Source organism: Artemia sp. Qi Xiang Cuo, chromosome 12, assembly GCF_049724085.1.
Source record: "Artemia sp. Qi Xiang Cuo chromosome 12, ASM4972408v1, whole genome shotgun sequence".
In the NCBI taxonomy this organism is placed as follows: Eukaryota; Metazoa; Arthropoda; class Branchiopoda; order Anostraca; family Artemiidae; genus Artemia; species Artemia sp. Qi Xiang Cuo.
Window position 1 is genome coordinate 37,610,784 of NC_142805.1, and position 24,113 is coordinate 37,634,896.

The 24,113-nt window shown below is 36.0% G+C and overlaps 1 protein-coding gene and 1 pseudogene across 1 annotated transcript in view; one reads left to right on the top strand and one right to left on the bottom strand.

Moving 5' to 3' along the window:
- The window catches only part of LOC148946083 (geranylgeranyl transferase type-2 subunit alpha-like), a 318,679-nt gene that overhangs the window by 44,524 nt on the left and 250,042 nt on the right, over positions 1-24,113 (top strand). The window lies entirely within an intron of this gene.
- Positions 366-19,079, bottom strand: LOC148946085 (UTP--glucose-1-phosphate uridylyltransferase-like; annotated as a pseudogene).

Here is a 24,113-nt window from a genome sequence, read left to right on the forward strand (position 1 = left end):
TTTAAGTGATCTGTGAAATTTTTTTTTATATTTAAGTAAATTGCCCGGACTTGGGGCTGGAAAGCAAGTCACTGGAAGCGGTAATAAAAGGAATGGAATACCCAAAGGGCAAACGCTTATTATTCTTTGTTTCCCAGTTCTTCTTTCGATCTCAGACGGGGAAGTAAAGGGAAAAAAGAGAGGGAACTCCCAGTTGCTAATTGATAAGAGAATACCGGATGGCTTTGGACGATGGAAACGAGGAACCTGTTAAGGCTGTTGGCGGTAACTCCAGGGGGTTTAGGTGGGCTGAAATTAAACTGGTCGAGACTCCTACCACACAACTTTTCTACCTCGGAATAACAACTTTTTGGTTTGTTAATAAATTATTCTTCGACTTTATTTGTGCAGTAGGATCGAGCACATTTACGAATTTCCCCTTTTAATGTTTTCCTTAGTTTATTAACTTTATCCAGTTTACCATTTCTGGAAAGATATGATTTATTTCTAATTAGTCTTTTTATGGGTTGATTGATGTAGGGTTTATCACTGAAGTAATTTTTAAATATTTTTCCTGAAAAAGAAATTAGTTATATATCATTCCGCTTATCGTGGAAAATAGTAATTTTTTCTCAGCATTTTGTAGATTGTAAATATCTGGCCAAACTTTGGTAGCCTGTTCAGTCACATACCAAAAGAAAGAAAGCCGGAATTGTCAAAAGGGCAGTAAGAGCCATAGGCTATTGAGATATAATGCTTATAGTTTTAAGGGGACAAAAGGAGATAAAGATGATAAGTCCTTCCCAATAGGGGCAAAGCTGAGAGGCACTGTAAGATACTGAGAGTTATGTTAAACTAACTCAAAAGCCACTATGTGCCTACAGCTTATCAAAAAGGTTCATTTACAGTGTTTTAAGAACGACTGAGAAAATTAAGTTGAAACTGTCAGGGCGTGTTAAGGGGGATTTTGAAAAATTGTCAGAGGGCCACCAACCCCTTCCCATGGTCTTTTTAGCTGCCCTCCTCCCAAAGACATTTGATCAAAATTTTTAAATAGCCATCTTGTTCAAAATAGTCTAAAGGTAAAATATCTATGTCTCCGAGGATGATATAATCCCTCACAGCTCCTGGGGCAAGGGCTAAAAGTTATAAAAGTTGCCCATCGCTTACATATAAGGTCTGTTATTGGGAAAAGGAGCATGTTTGGTCCTGGGACTCTAAAAAGGCTAAGGGTATTAAAGTGAAACTTTCAGGAAATGTTGAGAGTATTGTAAATAAAATCAAGCAAATTCTAAAGAACTATTTGGGGTATTAAGTTGAAATTTTCAGGGCATATTGAAGGGAATACTGAAAAGTAATCGAAGGGCATCCAACCCCCTCGCCTGTTCAAAATAAGTTGAAAGGTCTATCAGTTATGGCTCTGTGAGGTGTCATGCCCCCCATAGATCCCGGGACAAGGAACGTAAATTATACAATTTGCCTATTTTTTGTATGCAGGATTTATTATTGGAAGGAAGAGAATATTTGATCCTGGATGTGTCCAATTGGGGTGAAATTTCAGGGAGTTTTGTGGGGTTTGTTGAACTAAATAAAAAAAACAAACACTCTGTTAATCCAGGTTATCAAAAAGGCGTATTTGCAACATCTTAGAAATGGGTAAGGGTATTAACCTTATATTTTCAGGATCACCACTAGTGCAACTGCTTCTGTGCCTGCTATTTTTACTATTTGCATATGCTGCTGAGTATACTTGTGACAGTGACAAAGATTACTTGTGAAGGCGACTACTTGCAATTGTATCTATTTGTGACTTCGACTACGACTCCTTGCGACTGCGACTACTCGCGACTCTGACTGCAACTCCTTGCGGCTACGAATAATTATACTTATCCGTGATAATTATAATTTATACTATAATAATTATACTATAATTATAGTATAATTATAATATATTATACTAATAATTATACTGGGGGGATATTGAACACAATCAAAACGCACTATGTACACGCTGGTTGTCAAAAGGGCGTATCAGCAATACATTGAAACTTTCCGACCGAAAAGTTGAAACTTTCCGGCCATGTTCAGGAGGATATTCGAAGGGGAGATAACTCCTCCCTACTACTACTACTGATACTATTACTGCTACTACTAACGACTCATCGCAGCACCAAGCCGCCTGAGGACAACATAGCTACGCTCGCTCCTCCTCCATCCCAATCTATTCAAAGCCTCCCTTTTTACACCCTCCCAGGAAGGTCCTATTTTCTTTAAATCTTTCTTTATGACGTCCTCCCACCCCAGACGAGAACGACCTGCTTTCCGTTTAGCCGTAGACGGTTGGCCGAAAAGGACAATTTTCGGCAATCTGTCTTCCTTCATCTGCATACCGTGCCTTAGCCATCTCAACCTTTCTTTCGTTATAGCCCGAGAAAGCGGGATTGAACCACATTTTTTGTAGAGCCTACTGTTCTAAATACGGTCAGTGAGTCGGGTACCCAGAACAATCTGTAGGCGATTTCTCTGAAAAACATCTAGCATATAGCTTCTAATATTCTAATCTTGGTTTGCAGACTTATCTTCCTATCCTTCTAAACTTTTTTTTAACTGTGAAAAAACACATTGAGCCTTGGCTATTCTACTTTTAACATCGTCACTGCTCCCACTGTCTCTACTAATAATACTACCAAGGTAAGTAAAGCTGCCCACCTGATCAATCTTTTGGTTACTCAACGTCACCTTTTCCCTCACTTTTTCCTAGCCTTAGCGACTTAGTCCTCTTAACATTAATTTTCAAACGTATTCTAGCACCCTGAACTCGGAAAACCTCTAAAAGTTCATTCATTATGCTCACACTTTCATGTAGGATGCTTAAATCATCAACATAATCTAAGTCTAGGAGAATTTTTCTCCCCATTTGGTTCCGTGGTCTCCCATTGATTTCTCATTTCCTATCTTAACCGCAGCAATGTTATTTTCGTACACAGCACTAATCACTTTAATGTATTCATCTGGTATACTATATAAGGATAAGACCTATGCGAAAGCTTTTCCATCAACAGAATCAAACGCTTGCTCATAATCTATAAAACTGAGGACCAAAGGTCTTTGACAACCCAGGCACTTCTCAATTTTTAACCTAAGAGTGAAAATTTGGTCGACACATCTTCTACCTTTTCTAAAACCGCACCGTTCTTCTCACAAAACTTTGTCTATAGCATCTCTTAGTCTAAAAAGTATCATATTACTAAGTAATTTGCTGCCTACAGAGACCAGGCTAATGTCTCGATAATTACCACACTCACTCTTATCACCTTTTTTGTAAAGTGGCTTAATTAAGGTTTTGCTAAAATCACTAGTTACTTCCCCTTTTTCAAAAATCATATTCATAATCTTCAGTAACTTATTCCTAACCTCAGAACCACCATATTTAAGAAACTCATTTACCACACTATCAGGACTTGGAGCCTTATTATTTTTTAGTCATATTAGTACTGCCGCTAATTCTTCCTCACAAAACAAATCTTCCTTCACATCCAAGGTATCACAAACTTTTTCATTTTCTTCCATATATTTTCCTGCAACTCTATCTCGGTGTAGCAAATTCTCAAAATGTTCGGCACATCTCTCTTTAACTCTTTCCTTATCACTAATTGCGGCCCCGTTCCTATCTTTAACTTGGACAAGTTCAGATTGACTGCTCCCTTTCAATATATTAACATGCCAGTACAATACTTTACTACTATGCCTTATAGCTACATCTTCCAGATCCTCAACCATTTTATCAGTTTCATCCATTTTTCACACCTCCTTAGTTCATATTTTAGCGCTTTCTCCACTTGCTTTACAATCCTTTTGTTTTCGTATAATCTATCACTCAGATAATTCTTGTACAAACCCCTTCTCCTCTCTCTTAAACATAAAGCTTTTTCACTAATATTCTTTCCTGCAGTCCTAACCTTCTTCCCTAAGAAACCTTCAGCAACTTCACAATTTTTCTAAAATTATTCCAACCTTCTTCCACACTGTCAAATTTTAAACTCTTAAGTTTAGTATTCAATTGTTCCTTGAAAGTTTCTCTCAAATTCTCATCCTGGAGTCTAGCAACATCACAAATTCCTGGGAGGTAGTAACCCTTCCGAAATTTCAGCTTTAAATTAACCCTAAACACTACTAGATGATGATCTTTACTTTTAAGATTAATAACAGCACTCCTATATACCCTAGTATCTTGTATGATCCTGCCAGTCTTCGGTTTACTGTAGCATAATCAATAAGGTTTGTTGACCTACCATAACGTGAATACCATGTTAACATGTGGGCCATTTTATGACCAAACACTGTATTGATTTCAACTAGATTGTTATACCTACAAAATTGCAAAATTCTGTATCCATTACTGTTTTCTTTTCCTACACCAAATGTACCTAGGCCCTCTATCCCTAATATCTACCATCTATCCCTAATTCTACCGACCTGGGCGTTAAAATCTCCTAGCAAAAACATCATATTTCTACCTGGGACCTGTCTGGGACCTGTCTACCTGTCTATTTGCTCCTGTAGCTTAAAGTAAAATTCATCTTGATCACTAGTATGTCCGTCAGTCGGTTCTAGTTCTACAGGGGCATATACTACTATAACGGATACCCTGAACTTTTTAGTCATAAAATGAGCAATTAGTATTCTACTATTAATACATTCCCAGCCTAAACAAGACTTAGCAGCTTCCTTATTCATCATGTGCCCTTTGCCTTGTCTATGTACCCCATCCTTTCTGCTTGAGTAAACAAATTTTATATCATATAATTTCATGCATCCTACCCCTGGAATATAAGTTTCTGAAATTCCCAATAAGTCCACCTCGAATCGTCTGAATTTGTCAGTCAAAATATCGATACGATAGTTGTTTTTTAACGTCGTAACATTCCCAGTTCCAATTTTTATGTTCTTTAAATCTTTGAAATTATTTTGGTCTCAGGAAAAGCAATGATCCCAGATACCAGTACAGGACAGGGATCACACATCTCAAGTCTACACCGAAGCGCTTAAGCCGGCTTAGAATCGGACAGCAAGAAGTCCCTGGGACTTCCAGTATGAAGGGAGACTGTGCAATTCTGGATCGATTCTTTGTCACAACATGGTTTTCAGCACTTAGTGATGCTCTTCTATCAACAATAGTCAAAATCCTGTACAGACAATCTCAAACCTATTACCTCCGAATAATTATATATTCATACCTACAAAAATTATGAGACTACGGGGAGGCAATCCATAGTAGATAAATTAGCTAGGAAGAGGTTTTTCAGCCCGAAAATGCCCGCCAAAACTGACCAAACCCAGAAGAATTATCGATTAATCAGAATCCCGTGCGAACGCTGTGTTGTTTACTAGGCTATAATCTCCTCGAGGGGTGATATTTTTCAAGTGGGAATAGAGTTGAAAGCAAGGTCCCCAGTCTTTCAGGTACCCCGAAAGGGTCGAGGCAGCCCTTTGGAGAGGCCGCTATCCATAGAACTGGATCTTACGCCCTGCCGCAGTTGTCCTCCTATAGAGGATCCTCCCGCGAAGGTGTTCTGCGTTACCATACAATTTAACCCATTATTGAGGGAATGGTTGTAACTCATGAGACGTGTGGACACGCCGATGGGCCCGTTTGAGTGTACATTTGAGGGACCTTCTTCCTCCTCCACATGTATTTATGACCCCAGGAGAGGGTGCCTCAGTTTCTATTATGGACAAGCTGGAACAAGGTCCCCTCTTGGTCCGTGCCTCCTGTGTAGGTACCCTACATAACCCCTGTCTATTCTCTATATAGGGTTTTCCCCTATCGCCACCTGGGGACACGCTGAATGGCCTGGAGGAGGCCCTTAAAGCTGGCAAATGGTAAATACATTTTCTTATAATTACAATTTTAAAATGAATATAACAATTTAATAAATGAATATAGACAAATTTTTGATGACTATAATAATAGGATTTAGCTAAGTAAATTCTTGGAAAGCAATAGCAATTTTGGCGCACCCAACGATCCACAGAATCCTCCTAACTCTTCAATAAACATCCGAACGCGTCTGAATGCCATAGCCCCTGTGTCTCAAGGTTTGCTCTTGGGTGACAACCAGCAAGTGCCTATGATTAACAATCCGAGTCACATTCCTTTGTGCAATCAGCAGATAAAGCAGGGTAATTCTGCCTGTTAGGAGTCTGAAGATTTGGCGTGTGATTTTTCAGAAACTTCTGTAATTGCAGATAGGACTTATCATGTGATTGTGAACTTTGCCTTTTTTTCTTTCTTTATCTGCGATGTATTTGCAAATAGCATAACAAAACTAAAATTACTGAAACTGTGACTGACTTTTACAGCCAAATCCCGTGATGACGGTAATGAGATATGTTCATTCCTCGTTGCAGTGGCAATCATAGATCAACGAAGGATACTTCTTGCGATAACGCGATTTGTTGCCCAAACTGTAACTCGATTAAACATCAATCTTACAAATTCAGTTGCCCTGCCTTGAGGAAGCTTCTTAAATAAATAAAAATTTTGCAGTTACGTCCTTTAGGCTAATTGGAATGGATTTATTGGCAAATTTGCAGTGCTAAATGGATTTGTTTCTGAAAAAAGTTCAATACTATGTTTGCAAGAGCACCATTTGTTTGTCCCTACTTGCGGTATTTGTAGCCCCACCCCCACCACTGATCGAAATTTTAAAAAAAAAACTGATTTGTTCGAAGTATCAAAAGGTATAATAACTATGCCTCCTAGGGTGCCAAGCCCTCTGTAGCCCTTCGGGCAAGGAATGTATGCTATACAATTGGTCTATTGTTTACATACGGGACTTATTATCAAATAGTTCGTGGTAATGAACTTTAAGTAAGGAGCGACCCGGGTCAATAGTAACCGAAACTCTAAAAAAAGGAATTTTGATATACGCGAGCAGCAATTGCTTTCTAGAAAACCCTAATTGACGCAATGTGTTTAAGGATCGTAGCGTGTAGTTGCCCTTACTTACAAGGTTCGTAACGTATGGGCTAAATGAACAATCGTCATTGAATGTCACACCAAGGACAACTGCAGTTGAAGCGGTGGCGTACTAGGGGTCAGGGCCAGCAACGTCTCTTTTCAGTGGACGAAAAGAGGCCTCACCATGGGAGCGCCTTCTTCATGATCAGTGCAGCTCCCAAGCCAGGTAAGGGGAATCTGCAATATCTTAGGACCGGCTAAGGGCATTAACTTGAAACTTTCAGAGTCACTACTACTACTACTACTGTGGCTACAACTGTGACTAGTTGAGACTGCGACTTTGACTTCATTGCGACTGCACCAGCTTGTGACTGTGACAAGGTTCTGACTGCGACTACTTCTACTTGCGACTACATTCAGGAGACGTTGAGGGGGATGTTGAACAAAATCAAAACGTGCTATATGCATGCTGGAACGGATGAGAGTAGTAAGTTAAAACTTTCAGGGCACGTTAAATCGTGCTTGAAGGACTCTTCCCTTTTTAGATGCCTCACCTCCTCAACACTGATAAAAATTTTGAAATGGCCTCTTTGTTCAAAATGGTTTAAAGCTGTAATAATGTAGCTTCCGAGGATGCTGATGCTAGGCATTTAGGACGGCTGATACCGTCCATGCAGAATATCAAGCTTGGAGCCACTTTTCTTGTTTTTCATGCTAATGATTTTTCCTCGTTATTCAAGCCAAGATACAGATAGTTTCCTATATAGGGGTATTGAAAAAGGCGGTTCTAATAGTGTACTTTGTTTTTTTGATCTGGCTCTAGTTTTAGGAGTTATAGGTCATTTAATTTTTTACTATGGGGCGTGATCGTCTCTTACTAGGTTGCTAGCTACTTCTGCAACCCGGATAGTCACTATGTGCACTGGTTTGTTCTTTACTAGGTTTCGCCTATATCCGATGAACCTTGCATGGTCCTCATTTATAATGAACTAATTCGATCCTTAATGTAATTTTAAGACTTTATAGTTTGGCCTACTATTTGTATGCTGGAGTAAAATTTTCAGCAATTTTTAAGAGCATACACCCTTTTAAAAATCGGGACACAAATAGTAGTGTTTAATTTAGTTTCATACCTCCTCTTCTTGACCTGAAATAGAAAGCTTGATACCATTCCCATAAAAATCTGTTTACTTTCTTTGATAGCTTGGATACACTTACGCTATTTTGATCTGGTTAAATTTCAAGAGCAGAAGTAGTCCCGAAAATTTGAACATAATAACCACAGTCGTTCTTGGGATATTGCTGAGATGCCTTATTGGGAATTAGCATTAACACCGTGCATTTTGATTTAATCTTATGGCAACATTTAGTTTTTAAACATAATGGGCAAATGGGAGGGTGGGCGTGGGAGGGGATTAGTTGCCCTATAATCACTTTCGACTATTAAAAAGGGCATTAGCCCTTTCTATTCTCAATCCATTGAGCCCTTTTCGAAGATCCTACGACGACTCCTTCGATACGAAGTGCGCTGGTCTAAAAAAAATAAATAATAATAATACATTGTACCCACATCGATCTTTACTATGAATACATTGTGCCAACATCGTTCTCGGGGCATAACTTAAAACCCTCGCCCTGAGGGTTTTGGGGGAGTGTCCTCCTCAAAAACATATATTTTATCTGGAAATCAACTACGCTGAACAAATTGGTTATCTAAAAATTTTGATTGGCTGTGTTTGGGGGAATAAGTGGTGTGAGGGGGGGGGGGCTAGTTGCCCTCCAATCACTTTCGACTATTAAAAAGGGCACTAACCACTCCAATTTCCTCGAATGAGCCCTTTTCGAAGTTTCTACGACAACTCCTTTGATACGAAGTGCCCTGGTATGGAAAAAAAAAACTGTTTCATAACTCGAAATACTAATTTGCAAGAAAGGAACAATTAAAAACGTCTAAAGAATCGTCTAAAACAGAAGGGGATTTGATGGATTTTGAAAGTTCTATTACCAAAGATGGATGTTTTTTTTTCAATTGAAAGATGAATTAAGTAATCCAGAATATATTTTTCTTGTTTTACAGACTATTAAAAAAAAAAAAAAATTATTTCTGTTGATGCTAGCTCAATTGTTTGTGGCGCCTTTAAAACCCATTATATATTTTTAATGAGCTAAAATTAGAATTAGCGACTTTACAAAATTACGATTTTTTGTTATTGGACCTTTAACTTTTGCCTTGGCTTGTCTTTTGTCATTATGAAAAACATAACTCCGGACCTTTGTTTTTTAACAGAGGCTGATTAACAACCTATGCAACCTATTTTGCAATAGGTTGTATAGATTGCATCAAGACGCTGGGTAATTGTAGACAGAGAAAAGCCAAGACAGATAGTCCAAGTAATTGAGAGGCAAATGTTTAAATGGCTGGGGCAAATGATAGGTAAGCATTGATGACCTTATCCCTTTCAAAATTCCAAAACCGATTATCATAACTATCATTTTCAATTTGGCACGTTTTGACTCCGCTGTCGCTTATCTTTTAACCTCATTTTTCTTTCTTTTTTATTTTGAATTTTCATTATTTCAGAAAAATTTCCTATGCCCTTTACTTTAGCTACCCTTATTGGTCTAGTTTTACACCTCAAAGAATCAACCAGCTAACTGAGTCCAATATATGCAATGGTTTGTTGTTCTAATGATTGTCTTTAATATATAAGAATATCGGTCTGTTCGTGTGCGGGTGTATATAAGGGTATTGGACAAGGCAGTTCTGATGGTGTATGGGTTTTTGTTCTGACTCTAGTTTTTGGAGTTAAGGGCTATTTTATTTTTCACTATGGGACGTGATCGTCACTTACTAGGTTGCTAGCGACCGCTGCAACCCAGGTTGCTAGCTACCACTGCAACCTGGATACTGCATAATACTTCAGTTACTATGAACTATAGTTCGTTCTTTAATGTACTATTTTTGATATGAAGAGCGTGAATTTTATACATGCATCGTGACAGCTTTGGCTTAAGGTGCTAACTATTTGAAAAACTATTTGTTTTTTAAATTACAAAAGGCACTAGATGTCGCAATTTACTTTAAAATGAGCTACTAAACAGCTCTCTATGATAATCCAGTGCCCAGGTAGCTGAGCAGACAACAAAAAAAAAAAAAAAAACGGAAAAAAGATGCCGTCAATGCCGAATTTCGTAGTTCAAGCCGCTTTTCTTGTTTTTCATTCCAACATATTTTCTTTGTTATTCAATCTAAGAGACTGTAACTTTCCTATGTAGGAATTACGAACAAGGTGGTTCTAATAGTGTACTTTGTGTTTCGATCCGACATTATTTTTAGGAGTTATGGGTTATTGTGTTTCTTAGTATGGGAGGTGATCGTCTCTTACAAGGTTGCTAGCCACCGCTGCAATCGGGACTAACGTATGCCGTGGTTTGTTCTTTACTAGGTTTCAGATGACAGCCATGATACCAATGCAGTTGACATAATCCCCGTTTATATTAAACTATGCCGATCCTTAATATAATTCTTTGTTATTCAAGCCAAAGAGTGATAAGTTTACTTAATAGGGGTGTTGGACAAGGTAGTTCTAATGGTGTAATTTTTGTTTTGATCTGACTCTTTTCTCAGGAGTTAGGGCTTTTTATATTTCTTAACATTGGACGTGATCGTCTCTTACTAGGTTGCTAGCTACCGCTGCAACCCGGATATAAATTCTGTAATCTTAACTATAGTCAAGTTGCGTATGCAAGTTATTATAGGGAAGAGTTCGATCTTTATTATAAAATTCAAATGTCTTTGAAAAGACTGCAGTATGAAAATACATCAAAAATGCAACTTTTTTGACAAAATTGAGTCTACTTTTAAAATTTTTAATTACAAAAGTGACTAAATGTTGCAATTTCCTTTAAAATGAGCTATTATACAGCTCTATGATTTTCCAGTGCCCAGCTAGTTGAGGAGGAAAATCAAGCGGAAAGAAAAAAATATCCCGTTTGTGGAGAATAACTTGGTTAAAGTAAATTTTCTTGATTTTCAAGCCAATATATTTTCTTTGTTATTCAAGCCAAAGAGTGATATAGTTCCTTAATAGGGGTTTTGGACAAGGTGGTTCTAATGGTGTAATTTTTGTTTTGATCTGACTCTTTTCTCAGGAGTTAGGGGTTTTTATATTTCTTAACATTGGACGTGATCGTCTCTTACTAGGTTGCTAGCGACCGCTGCAACCCGGAAAAACGATTTATGGATTTTTGGATTTTTGGGAGTTATGGATTTTTATATTTCTTAACATTGAACGTGATCGTATCTTACTAGGTTGCTAGCTACCGCTGCAACCCGGGTTTACTATGGGGCATGATCGTCTCTTACTACGTTGCTATCTACCGCTGCAACCCGGATAGTGAAATGTTATTCCAATGATCGTATTTTAATGTAGAATCAAATGTAACCTTTTATGACGTCATATATACCACAGACCTCTTTTCTTTTTCCCGTTGCATTAGTTACTATGAGATAGACTTCGGTCCTTACTGTAAAACCTTAGCGATTCTAAACTGAAAAACTAACTCAGTCCAATATATGCAATGGTGTGCTTTTCTAATGATCGCCCTTTAATATAAACTATGGACTAAAGTTCGTTCTTTTAATGTAAAAATTCGATGATAGAGCCTTTTTGTAACCCGGATTAAAAAATTATTATCATATCTTATATGTAACTTTTATTTTATAAGTCTTCGATAGTCTAATGGTAAGGATGTCCACTTGTTACCTGGGAGATGGGGGTTCGATTCCCCGTCGGGGGTGAACTTTTAATATGTTGAATTAAAAGCACTATCTTTTCAATTTAAAATTTAAAAAAGAAACTTGTTTATTTACATTCTAGCTAAAATAATGAAGATAATATGAATGAACCACAGTGTTCAGCTTCTTTGGACTTGAGTTCGTTTTTTAACTATAAATACAAACAGGAAAAAGCCTACGGCTTTTTCTTCTTTTAAATAGTAAGAGACGAAACTCAAACAATCAAGTAGCTAACTTAGTCCAATGTATGGAATGGTTTGTTATTTCAGTGATCGTCTTTTAATGTAAAAATATAAAAACTGTAATCTTAACTGTAGTGAAGTTGCGTATGCAAGTTAGTATAGGGAAGAGTTTGATCTTTATTATATTTGATTGCTTCAAAATTCAAATATCTTTGAAAAGACTGCAGTATGAAAATACATCAAAAATGCAATTTTTTTGACAAAATTGATTCTACTTTAAAAAGTATTTTATTTTTAATTACAAAAGTGACTAGATGTTGCAATTTCCTTTAAAATGAGCTATTATACAGCTCTCTATGATTTTCCAGTGCCCAGCTAGTTGAGGAGGAAAATCAAGCGGAAACAAAAGAATATCCCGTTTGTGGAGAATAACGTGGTTAAAGTCAATTTTCTTGATTTTCAAGCCAATATATTTTCTTTGTTATTCAAGCCAAAGAGTGATAAGTTTCCTTAATAAGGGTTTTGGACAAGGTGGTTCTAATGGTGTAATTTTTGTTTTGATCTGACTCTTTTCTCAGGAGTTAGGGGTTTTTATATTTCTTAACATTGGACGTGATCGTCTCTTACTAGGTTGCTAGCTACCGCTGCAACCCGGATTAGGAACTATGGGTTTTTACATTTCTTAACATTGGACGTGATCGTCTCTTACTAGGCTGCTAGCTACCGCTGCAACCCGGATGATGTTCCAGTGCCAAGCTATCTGTAGAATTACTAACCTATACTATAATTAAGTGGCGTATAAATTTTAGTATAGGCAATAGGTCGTTCTTTATTATAACCAATATATTTCCCTTGCTTTTAACCTTACAAGTACTTGCAATTGAAGTAGTAGGAATAAATGTAGCACTAACAGAAGTATTAGCAGTAATGTGCACATCTTGCCTTTTGGTGAAATGATCTTCTCCTTCAACCATTCTCCGAAGTTCCAACTTAATACCCAAATCAATTCTTGAGATACACTATTTTTACAGTGTGCATGCACTTAGCATCTTTTGATTTAGTTCAAATTTCTCCACAATATTGTAAATGGAGTAGTATGGTAATATGGTAGGGATGATTGTAGCAGTATTAGTAGCCTACAGATCTTGCCTTTTTGATCATCTCCCTTATCATTTCTAGAATTTTTAAAATTAATATACTCAGTTATTCCTGTGTTACACCCTTTTGACAGTCCGTATACATGCAACGTGTTTTGATTTATTTCAATACTCCCATCAATATTCTATGAAAAAATTACCTGAATGACCTTCGTCTTCTTGGAAAATAGAGTTCAAACATCCATACCTTTCTCAATAACATATACTATGTACAAACAATGAACGAACTGCTTAACTTACGGCCCTTGTCCTTAAGACTGTGGGGAGGTTAACATCCCCAAAGACATAATTACTGGATCTTTCAACAATGCTGAACAAAATAGTTCTCTTAAAATTTCAATCAGATATGGTTTGGGGAATGATAGGCTTGGGGAAGAGGGGACTGATTGCCCTCCATTCACTTTTGACTCTAAAAAAGGGCACTAAAACTTCTGACTTCCAATCAAATGAGCTTCATCCGATCCAAAGTTTTTATGACCACCCGTTCCATAAAAACTTTATATGCCCCGGGGCATAACTTACAGCCCTTGCCCATGGGTTCTGGGGGATTGTGTCCACCCTATAAACATTGTTATTTGATTTTTAGACTATTGGTAACAAAATGACCATCTCACAAATTCAATCGAATGCGTTAAGGGAAAAGGGAATGTCAGGGAGGGTGGCTAATTGCTCTCCATCATGTTTGACTCTTAAAAGGGAACTAGAACTGTACATTTTCCACAAAATTCACCTCTTCTAAAGTTCACATGACCATCCCTTCCATAAAAACCTTATATGCCACTAGGGCATAACTTACAACCCTACCCCCAGACTCTGGGAGATTCTGTAAACCCCAAAGGCCTTATTATATGATCTTTAGACTATTTTTAAAAAAATGGCCATCTTAAAATTTATATCAGACGCATTTCGTGAAAATACGAGGTGCAGAAGGGGGGTATCCACCTTCCAATCACTTTGAAACTCAAAAAGGGCACTAGAACTTCTGATTACCAATCCAATGAGCCCCCTCCAAAGTTTTTACGACAACTCTCCTAAAAAAACTATATGCCCACAGGGCATAAATTACAACCCTTGCCCCGAGGGATGTGTGGGGACTGTCATCCTCAAAGACATAATTTCCGAACCTTTTAACTACGCTGAACAAAATGATTATATCGAAATTTTAATTGGATGTGTTTGGGAAAATGGTGGGCGTTAGTTGCCCTCCATACACTTTTGACTATTAAAAAGGGCACTACCCCTTTCAACTTCCAACCGAATAAGCCCTTTTAGAAGTTCTTAGGACAACTCCTTCAATACAAAGTGCGTTAGTGTAAAATAAACAAACCAAAAAAAAAAAATAAATAATAATACATTGTGTCCACATCGCTTTTTACTTAGGCAGCGCTATTGCACTTCCTATGATAAATTCTATACTAATACACTTATGGATCTTGTGGTTAAAGAGCAACAAAAAACATACTAACATTTATTTTTGGTAAAAGTGTAGACGGGTGACTTTTCCCTAACTCAAACAGGGGTGTAACCTTTTAAAACAAAAAACAAGACAGTTGACAAAAAAAAAGCAACTATAAATTGCAAAAAAATTCCGAATATTTCGACTCTGGAAGCCTTATCAATGGAAAAAAAGATAAACAAACTCACATCTTAATGACGTCCAATATGATAATATTGAACGTCAGTGCCGAATATTTCGACTGTAGAAGTCTTTATCAACGGAAAAAATGATAAACAAAACTCACATCTTAATGATGTCCGATATGATAATATTCACCATGCAATAGTAACGAAACGAACAAAAGTATGACAGATTAAGTTGTCTCTGTGGCATACACAACGCAATAAAGAAATAGCAATGATATAGGTGGTGTTGGGTTTGATGATGAAATCTCATTATCATTATTATCATTAGATTTTCATTATCATTAGATAGGGACTTCATCATAAACCGTCGATAAAGAGTTCTGGACGTGAAGCCAAAATATTCAGATTTTTTTTTATTTATAGTTTACTTGTTTTTTTACTATCCACGGTCTAGTTTTAAATATCACAATCATTTTCTATATTTTGATCTCTATGATTTTACAGATGAAAAATCATAGATTATAATTTAATTTATTTTAGTTATTTTAAATAAATTAAATTACCAAGAAAAGTGAAACAAAATTGGATTGTTTGAATTGGTTAACTAGAAACTCACACTACCATATGTATATTGGAAAATAGGGAATTAAATTTTTGGTGAAGAGACCTTCATATGCAATTATGCAGTTTTTGGTAGTAACGGGTGCCAAATTTAAAAAATAAAAAACTTGGATAAAGAATCGCCAAAATATAAGCCACAAATAAATAGCCAAGGGTCCTAAGGTGTAGCTTTCATTTGAAGGTATAGTTTCCTTTGGGAATCAACAGATTTGTAATTTTTGAATTTTTAAAGAGAAACAGCTTTGTCAAATTCAACCAATTAGTTATACTTGTTTAACCCCATGGTTCGACGAGGAAACACTAACAAAAACCTGGCAATGCGATAAAAACTTCATAATTTTCAAACAACCAAAAAAATTTTAATAAATCTTTGGTTTCAGATATGGTAGATCTAAGGTTGATCCAGCAGGCACAAAAGGTTTTTATTCTACTATCCTTGGAATTTTATAAACAAAATTAACACTGTATTATCACAGCCCCTTTATTTAAATCCAAATAAAAAAGAATTTAAATGCACTTTATCTAGAATAAGGTGTTAATTTCATTGGATTATTTTCAGTCGCAACATAGATAGCAAGATGTTCCTCTGTAAACACTTGTCAAACCATTTCAACTGTACTATACAGTTCTTTATGGTGGAAGCTATACTAAATGGATCTTGTTAACTATATCAAAACGAACGGTTTATTTTGCATGATATGGAAGTTGAATTACTTATTATAATAATATAGTTTTACTTCAGCATATATGAGGCCAAGAAATACTGCGATTCTAAAGGAAAGTAGGGGGCCGTGCTAAAAACTTGCCGACACTTTTCCAAGTCTATATTTGGGCGTTATATCACTCTAAAGCTTCATTGACCTAGCCCGATAGCTTTGTAAGTGGGCGAAAGCCGCTCTTCTACGCCTTTATCTTATTTCCTCATTATCTTCAAAATGGATTTATTTTCGACGTTTTTTCTTACGTATTTTTCTTACGTATTTTTTTTTACTTTTTTTTTAGCAAAGAAGTGTAGCTAAGACAATTGTAAGAATAAATCATGGAAAATTCGATTCTGAATTTGGAATTCTACTGCAAATATTAGTTTCAATTTTTAACATTATTTATATTAGTTTAATATTACTTATCTAATATTATTTTTAATAATAAAATTCGCTTCAATCGGGAGCAGAGAGGGTTTTCAATTTCAACATTCCAAGGACAGCATTAAACAATAGCCTGTACATATCTGCACAATTCTCACATATTGCCAATCGATGCATCTAAGTCGATACATAAACAGGATGCATCTAATCTTCTTTTCCTTTAAGGAATATACTTTGTTTTTTTTTTGTTTTTTTTTTTTGGGGGGGGGGGGGTCGAAAATGTAAATTTAAAAGGAAAGACTTCTTCGATGATAATGTACTTATAATTTTCTTTCTTAATAATAGCTCTTAAAAGCATTACGAAAAATCATTTTTGTAGGAGCTAAAATTAAAATTACATTCCTTCCTCCTCCACCATTGGTCAGGAGGAGGAAGAAAATTATTCTTCCGCCTTCCTTCTCCACCTCAAAATCATTTAGTCCCAAGGGTATTGGGCTCTTTTTCCTATAATAATTAGCATTTTTTAACAACGAGTGATAGAGATTTTGACATTTACTGAATGAACGTAATCTGACTGACCAAAAGCTTTACCATGATAAATAGGTAGGAGAGAGAGGAGTCACTCCAGATTGATAAAAAAGGCCCCCCCTCCCCAGATGTCTTTATAAGAGCAAACATATGTACATTTTGTGGCCCCCAGCCTTCCCTACAAAAATCGTGGATACCCCTGGATTGAGTTACCGATTTGTAGTTACTTTGTAGTGAGAACACACCATTGCCTCTCCCACATGCATTATAACCGTGAGCGATTATTCAAATCTAAAAATTTTAAATGTTTTGCGGTGAGCTCGTTATCAAATTTGACACCAAGAATTTTTTCCATTACGCTCATATGTCGCCAATCTAAAAAAGTCGCTATTTTTCATATTCAGTTATGAAGGTTTTAATTTAATTGAATATATACCTTTGTGTTTAGTTTGAAAACAAGCCATAATGGACTTCACATAGTAGCCATAAGCCAAAAACGAGCCATATGGCTCAGAACCATATTGGAATTACAGAGGTTACTACCAGTTTTACTTTTTTATGTTTCCTAACCATGCGCTTTTCAATGTGATTTTACACCAACTTCAGAAACATCTAACTTACCTAACTGCATGATTACACCATAATTCTTGGAAATGCTTAATAGTCGTTTTCAAAGATTGCTGGTTATGCTTCCATTCAATACCTTCATACGATGAATCAAATAAAATCAATGGTATTTCAGATGCCATAGAATATTGCGGCTTCCTAAAACACGATTTATATTTGATACAAGCTCGGTGAAAGTATTTATCTACTTTAATACAGTGGTCGTAAAAAAATTGTTTCAAACAAACATTTTTACAAATAAATAAGTGTGTCATAGTTGCAGCAGTAGCTACAATCTAGCATAGAGCAAACTACAGCCCATAGTAGCCAAAAGTGTTTTTTTTTCGTTCAAAGCATTCAAAAGTTGACGAGGCCCGTGAAAAATTTAAAACAGGTAATAAAATTGCTGCTGCTAATGGCTCACAATACGTAGACACAATTTTGCTGTTTAGGAGGGTAAAAGATGGGACATAAATTCTTTGACCATGATCGGCAATAATAGTCACAGTCGCCTTGAGCGTAACATAAAGTTCAAATGATACCTCTAAAAGCTCGTTTTAAGACGGACAGATCTTTTCTATTTTTCTCCAAGACATCTACTAGCCAGAAATATTCACGATGTGTTATACAGTGATAAACTTCACTTTTATCCCTTTTGGCTCCTTGTTTTCAGTCATAACCAGATACCATCCAGTATCTAATTCAAGAACATCGGAGAACACCGGAGCGGGAATCCAGTCACCTTTTTAATGGGAATGATGAAACTGATGGGAATCTTCTAATAGGATTAACTATGAAACATTCATTTTTGAAACGATGGAAATTACTTATCACGGGTAAAAGGTCTCCTCTTCTTCGGGGACAAGAAACGAAGGAAGGAACATTCAAACCAGTGCCATTATCAAACGATTTCATAGAAGCATCAACAGCGTCTCAAGCTATAAAACGTTAACATCATTTTTACGTGTTTTGGGGTTAACAATGACCCCGGTGTCAAGGGCATTTTCATCTATAGCTGTCTTAATGGCATCCAGACCAATCCCCAAGTCAGTCTTGTTAGAGACGCTGAATTTTTTAATGATCCATCGTAGCAAACGAAGCCTCTGTTCACACTGAATGTGTGCGTCACTCTTAACGTCTACACGTGTTTCATCTGCCACTTCCAACTTAACAGGATATTCATTTTGAACGTTCATGAGCATGTTCAGAATATTAAGATCCGCCGTAGCCCCAAGCTTGTCAATGTTTGATACCACGCAGTATTCATATTCTTCGTTAAAAAGACTGTCGAGTAATCCCGAGTTTGGAAACAAAGCATAGAAATCACCGAGACCAAGTAGATATCACGCTTCTTCTTCATATACAAATGAGCGATTCTTGGTGACAGGTGCTCAAGATTCACTGTGTATTAGGATAGTAACAATGGTTGAAAGTTTAAATTCGTATATTCCAATTTGTATATTTTCGAATAACCTTAGTTGTGTGTTCATCTATGCTGAATCAACTCATAAGCATTAATGGAACATTGGTACTGTACTTTTTATTCAAATACCTGATTTATTGAACAGTCAAATCCAAAAATTTCCTCGTCTTCTTCACTAAACGTAAAGCATTTTCACTAATACCCCTAGCTGTGTTTGTAACTTTCGCCCTATGACACCATCTGCTACTTCACAAACTATTTTCCTAAAATTTGTCCTAAATTTATTTATTCCTAAAATTTGTCTTCTACATTGTCCAATTTTAGACTCTTTAATATACAACTGTTTCGACGTCAACTTTTTCCTGGAAAGTTTCTCTCAAATTTTCCTTTTGGAGTCTACCAACGTCAAAACTTCCCGGAAGATAGTTAACCTTCCAAATTCCAGCTCAACTCCAGACCCTATACTAAAATAAAATTTATTTCTGTCTGGTAGAGTATGCCCCACTCGGGTTGTTGTCTGTCTATTGACCTAGTCAAAATTTAATTGAACAAAGGAGAATTACAAAAATTAACCAGATACACTACAAGATTAGGTAAACATAGTAACACGGTCAAAGACACGGTACGGTCTGATCGCCTTCAAGAGCATATTGCTTTCCGTGAATTCTTAACCTGAAGTATCTGCAATAAGATGGATTATGTAGTAGGAAAATCTTTGGGACGACGTTTCTTCGGTTTTTACTAGTTCTGAGATTTTGGCTTTGTCTCCAAGAAATCATGAACAAAATATCAAATGATTAGATTTGTCTCTGCAAAGTCTCCTCCAGCAAAAGATATTTAAAATATATCTTTATACTAATTGTCCTTAGTTCTGACATTTCGTCACACAACCGGAATGTCGATCGTTATTTGCTCTTTACTGGGTTCAAGCTAAAACGAAGTCGGACATTTTTTTCTGTTTTTAGCAAAAGCATCAGCTGATGATCAGTTACCATATGGATTGCACTCCTAGCTGAATTGGTCCCCGAATAACTCCTTCTTTAAGGAGTTGAAGTCAACTTGCAACTCCTTAAAGAAGGCTTCAATGATATCGATTGGAATACAACCTTAATTAATTAAGACTAGTGGCTAATCATCGTGACTGCTTAGAGCATTTAAAGTTAAATATGGGGAGGGTCACTAAATATAACTCAAAAGTGTGGACACTATAGGAACGAAAGGAAGATATGATGGAAACTCTACAGATAAATTGCTTTTTAATTTGCACAAAAACCAGACGTTCAAGAACAAAAAAAAAATTATTTCATATACAAAAACTTATGCAACTACTACTACAGCCAGCGGTGATCTCGACCCATGTATTTATAGCACAAGAGTTGGAGCCAGGATTGCCCCTCGGTGAGAAAAAAATCGCTAAGTTTTAGTGTGTTTTGGTCGATTTAATAATTATTTTCAATAATCTAGTGATTTATCTGCTAAGTTAGTGATTTTTTTGTTTAGGCAGTATAAAATATCCCTAGACATAGTGATAAATCACTAAGGGTGGCAACCCTGGTTGGAGCACTTGAGCTACAGCAGCTAGGATGATACTTAAATAATCTGTTTTTACACGAAAAAGAAACATGCGAATTCCTCAAAGTACCGATCATTTTAGAAAAGGATTATAGAAAAAGTGTTTTCAATTTTGTAGATGTTGCTTAAATATCTCTCTGTGCCAAAAGAGTCATGATTATTCAATTACTATATTTGCTACCATGGCACGGTGTCTGTTTTTGCAAATATGCATAGTGGTATCTAGTGGAGGGTCCATTTAACAGTACCCTTTCTAAATTTCAACTTTAGATTAATCCTAGACACTAATAGATGGTGATATTTACTTAATATTCTTTTAGTTTGTAACTCAGCTATCAATAAAACCATGACACCAATGATAAATAAAAATTCCAATTTACAGTATCGACATAAACTTCGGTAATCAGGTATTTTAATATATTCTATATGGTCTATTAGTTAGGATAGCTGGCTCTCACGTAGTTGGCCTGAGTTCGATTTCCGGTATAGGAAATTTTTACTTATGATGATTTCTTAAGGAAAATTCATCATCTATATAATGATTCCTTATAATACTTCAGTTAGCAAGAGACGATACTTGTACTAACTTGACTTTTAATTACTATGTGCCGTGGTTTGTTCTTTACTAGGTTTCAGCTATATCCGACGAAACCTACATAGTCCCCATTTATAATGAGCTGTATGACTCCTTTATGTAACATATTGTTAATTTTAGAACCTTTGTTAATGACTTTGTGGTACTAGTGACCAGCCCGATCGACTGTTAACCGAAAGGGTGGTGGTTCAAGGCCACTCGGGGTGGGGTCTTTCAGTTTGAAATTCAGCTATCAATAAAACCATGACACCGATGATACCTACAAAATTCTCATTTACATTATCGATCTTTTATGTTATGATTGCAAACAGGATAAAGCCTACGGCTTTATCTTCTTTGGAATAGTAAGAGACGATCCTCAAATAATCAGGCGGCTAACAAAGTCCATAATATGTTCTTTATCATAAACTTCATTAATCAGATTTTTAATGTATCCTGCATAGTCTAGTGGTTGGGATAGCTGACTCTTACCCAGTTGGCTCGAGTTTGATTCTCGGTATGGGAAATATAAGGATTCCTTTTATTTATTCAGGGGCTACACTTCGTGCCTTAATATAATTACACCCGATAAAATGGCGTAACGAGTCACTTTAGTCGAAAGAAAAACATAGCAAATTTTCAGAATTTTAAGGCATTTTTTTGATTTGAATTAAAAAATCAAAATTATTGCTCAGACATCATAACTATTTTTACAGTTTGCAGTTAAATAAAATTATTTTATTCGAAATTTTCAGGGATTATTCTAGTTTCAGTCAACAAATAATTTTTTTGTTACCCCCCCCCCCAAAAAAAAATTACTGCATTTTACATAATAATGGATAATTATATATAAAAAAAACATATTGACAAACTATATCGGTCCTTTATGTAAATTTTTTTTTAAATAAGGCAAATTTTCTCAGGCTCTTAACTATTGATGAATATGAGTAAACTTGGAGAAAGTTACATATTTAAAATCAACATAAAAATCCAATTCTTTTGATGTATCTATTGATGATAAAATTCCTCTATTTAGAGTTTCGGTTACTATTGAGACGAGTCGCTCTTACTATACAGTTTGTTACCACGAACTGTTTGAATGTCTTTTAATATAGTTTTGGTTACTATGAGCTACGGTTTCTCTTTTAATAATCAAAAACCATTTGGTACTGCAGAGAGCAGCTTGGCACAGTGGAAGCGCGCTAGGCCTTTAACCCAGAGCTCTGGCTTGTAGGCCCAACGTGCTTCTGAAGTGCCAAGGTGCTCTTTAAAACAAAAAACTAAGAAAAAAAAATTAAAAACAAGATTTTTTTTATGGCTTTCACTTGGTTGTAGCTTTCGCTGTGTGACAGCTGCGACCATGGTTATTGTAACACACAGAAAAAAGTCTATGGCTTTTTCTAATGTATCTCTAAAAAAAGACAATTAAGCTTGGATTTTTTTAGGGATGAAACTTTTGGATTCTTCGAACTACTTAGTCAATTCCGGCCTTTTATCACAATGCCCCCTCCCCTCGTCTGCAAACGAAAGTCATTTTTGATCCAATTTAGAAATGTTATGGCACATAATATGCTCTATCAAATAATAATGAGCTACACCAATACTTTATGTAAAAGTTTTACCTACGATGATTTCTTAAGGAAAATTCATCATCTATATAATGATTCCTTATAATACTTCAGTTACTATAAACTAAAGTTCGTTATTTGATATAATTAATTTATTTAAAATTTTCAGGAATTATTCTAGTTTCAGCTAACAAATAAATTGTTTGCTAAAACCCCCCAAAAATTACTGTATTTTACATAATAATGGATAATTATATAAAAAACAGTATTGACAAACACCCATTATAATGAACTATATCGGTCCTTTATGTAAAAAAAAAGCGGAAAAAACAAAAAAGATGCCCTTTATGCAAAATATTGTAGTAGCTGGCACTTTTCTTGATTTTCAAGCCAATATATTTCCCTTGTTGTTCAGGCCAAGGATGGTAAGTTTCCTATATAGAGGTTTCAGGCAAGGCGGTTCTAATGGTGTACTTTTTATTTTGATTTGACTCTTTTTTTTAGGTGTTATGGGTTTTATATTTCTTAAAATTGGACGTGATCGTCTCCTACTAGGTGTCTAGCTGCCGCTGCAACCCGGATCATTGAAGTAAAACATAAATTATTTAAAAGTAGGGTCATTGAAAGCCTGCGTGTCGCAGTGAATAGCGTGTTCAAATTCCACTCCGAAGGCTGCAGGTTCAAATCCTGCCAGAAGCAATTTTTACACATTTATCTATTTAAAGTCTAAACAATACTTCTATTAATTAGTACTATATTAGATTCTGTTGACTGACATCGATCCTTTATGTATATCATCATTATCATACCGTTCCTTGCTCTTTTGTCTAGCCTGCTCAATTGTTGCTTCTCTATAAATCTTATCATTTTGATAACGCTCCTTGATCTTTTGTTTGGCTGTCTCAATTTTTACTTCTCGATACACCTGGACGGTTGAATACCTTAGCTTTTAGTTTTTCTTATATTTGATGCGGTAATCTTCATCATTGTGATAACTCTCCTTGAACCTTTGTTTGGCTGTCTCAATTTTTGCATGGCTATAATCTTCATCATTGAGATAACACATCTTGCTGTTTCGTTTTGCTCTCTCAATTATTACTTCTCGATACGCCTGGTCGGTTGAATACCTTTGCTTTTTTCTTTTCAAGTTACTATCTCTGTTGTTTGTGTAGTACTGTTTTTTCAACTTGCGTATAGCTTGCTTCGATCTAACCATTATCTAATCAAGAATGTGAGAATTTACATCTTTGTCGTTCTTAAGTAGTAATTATGACGTCACGGCGTAATGATTTTATTGACGTCATGGCGCAATGATATTATTTCATGACGTCATCAGAAACAACAATATATTTTCGTGTTTTTCTATTCACGTCATAGCTCTAATATAAAACTATGATGACATTCATTATTTATCTAGTAGGGTTTCAGACAAGGTAGTTCTAATGATATACTTTTGTTTTGATCTGACTCTA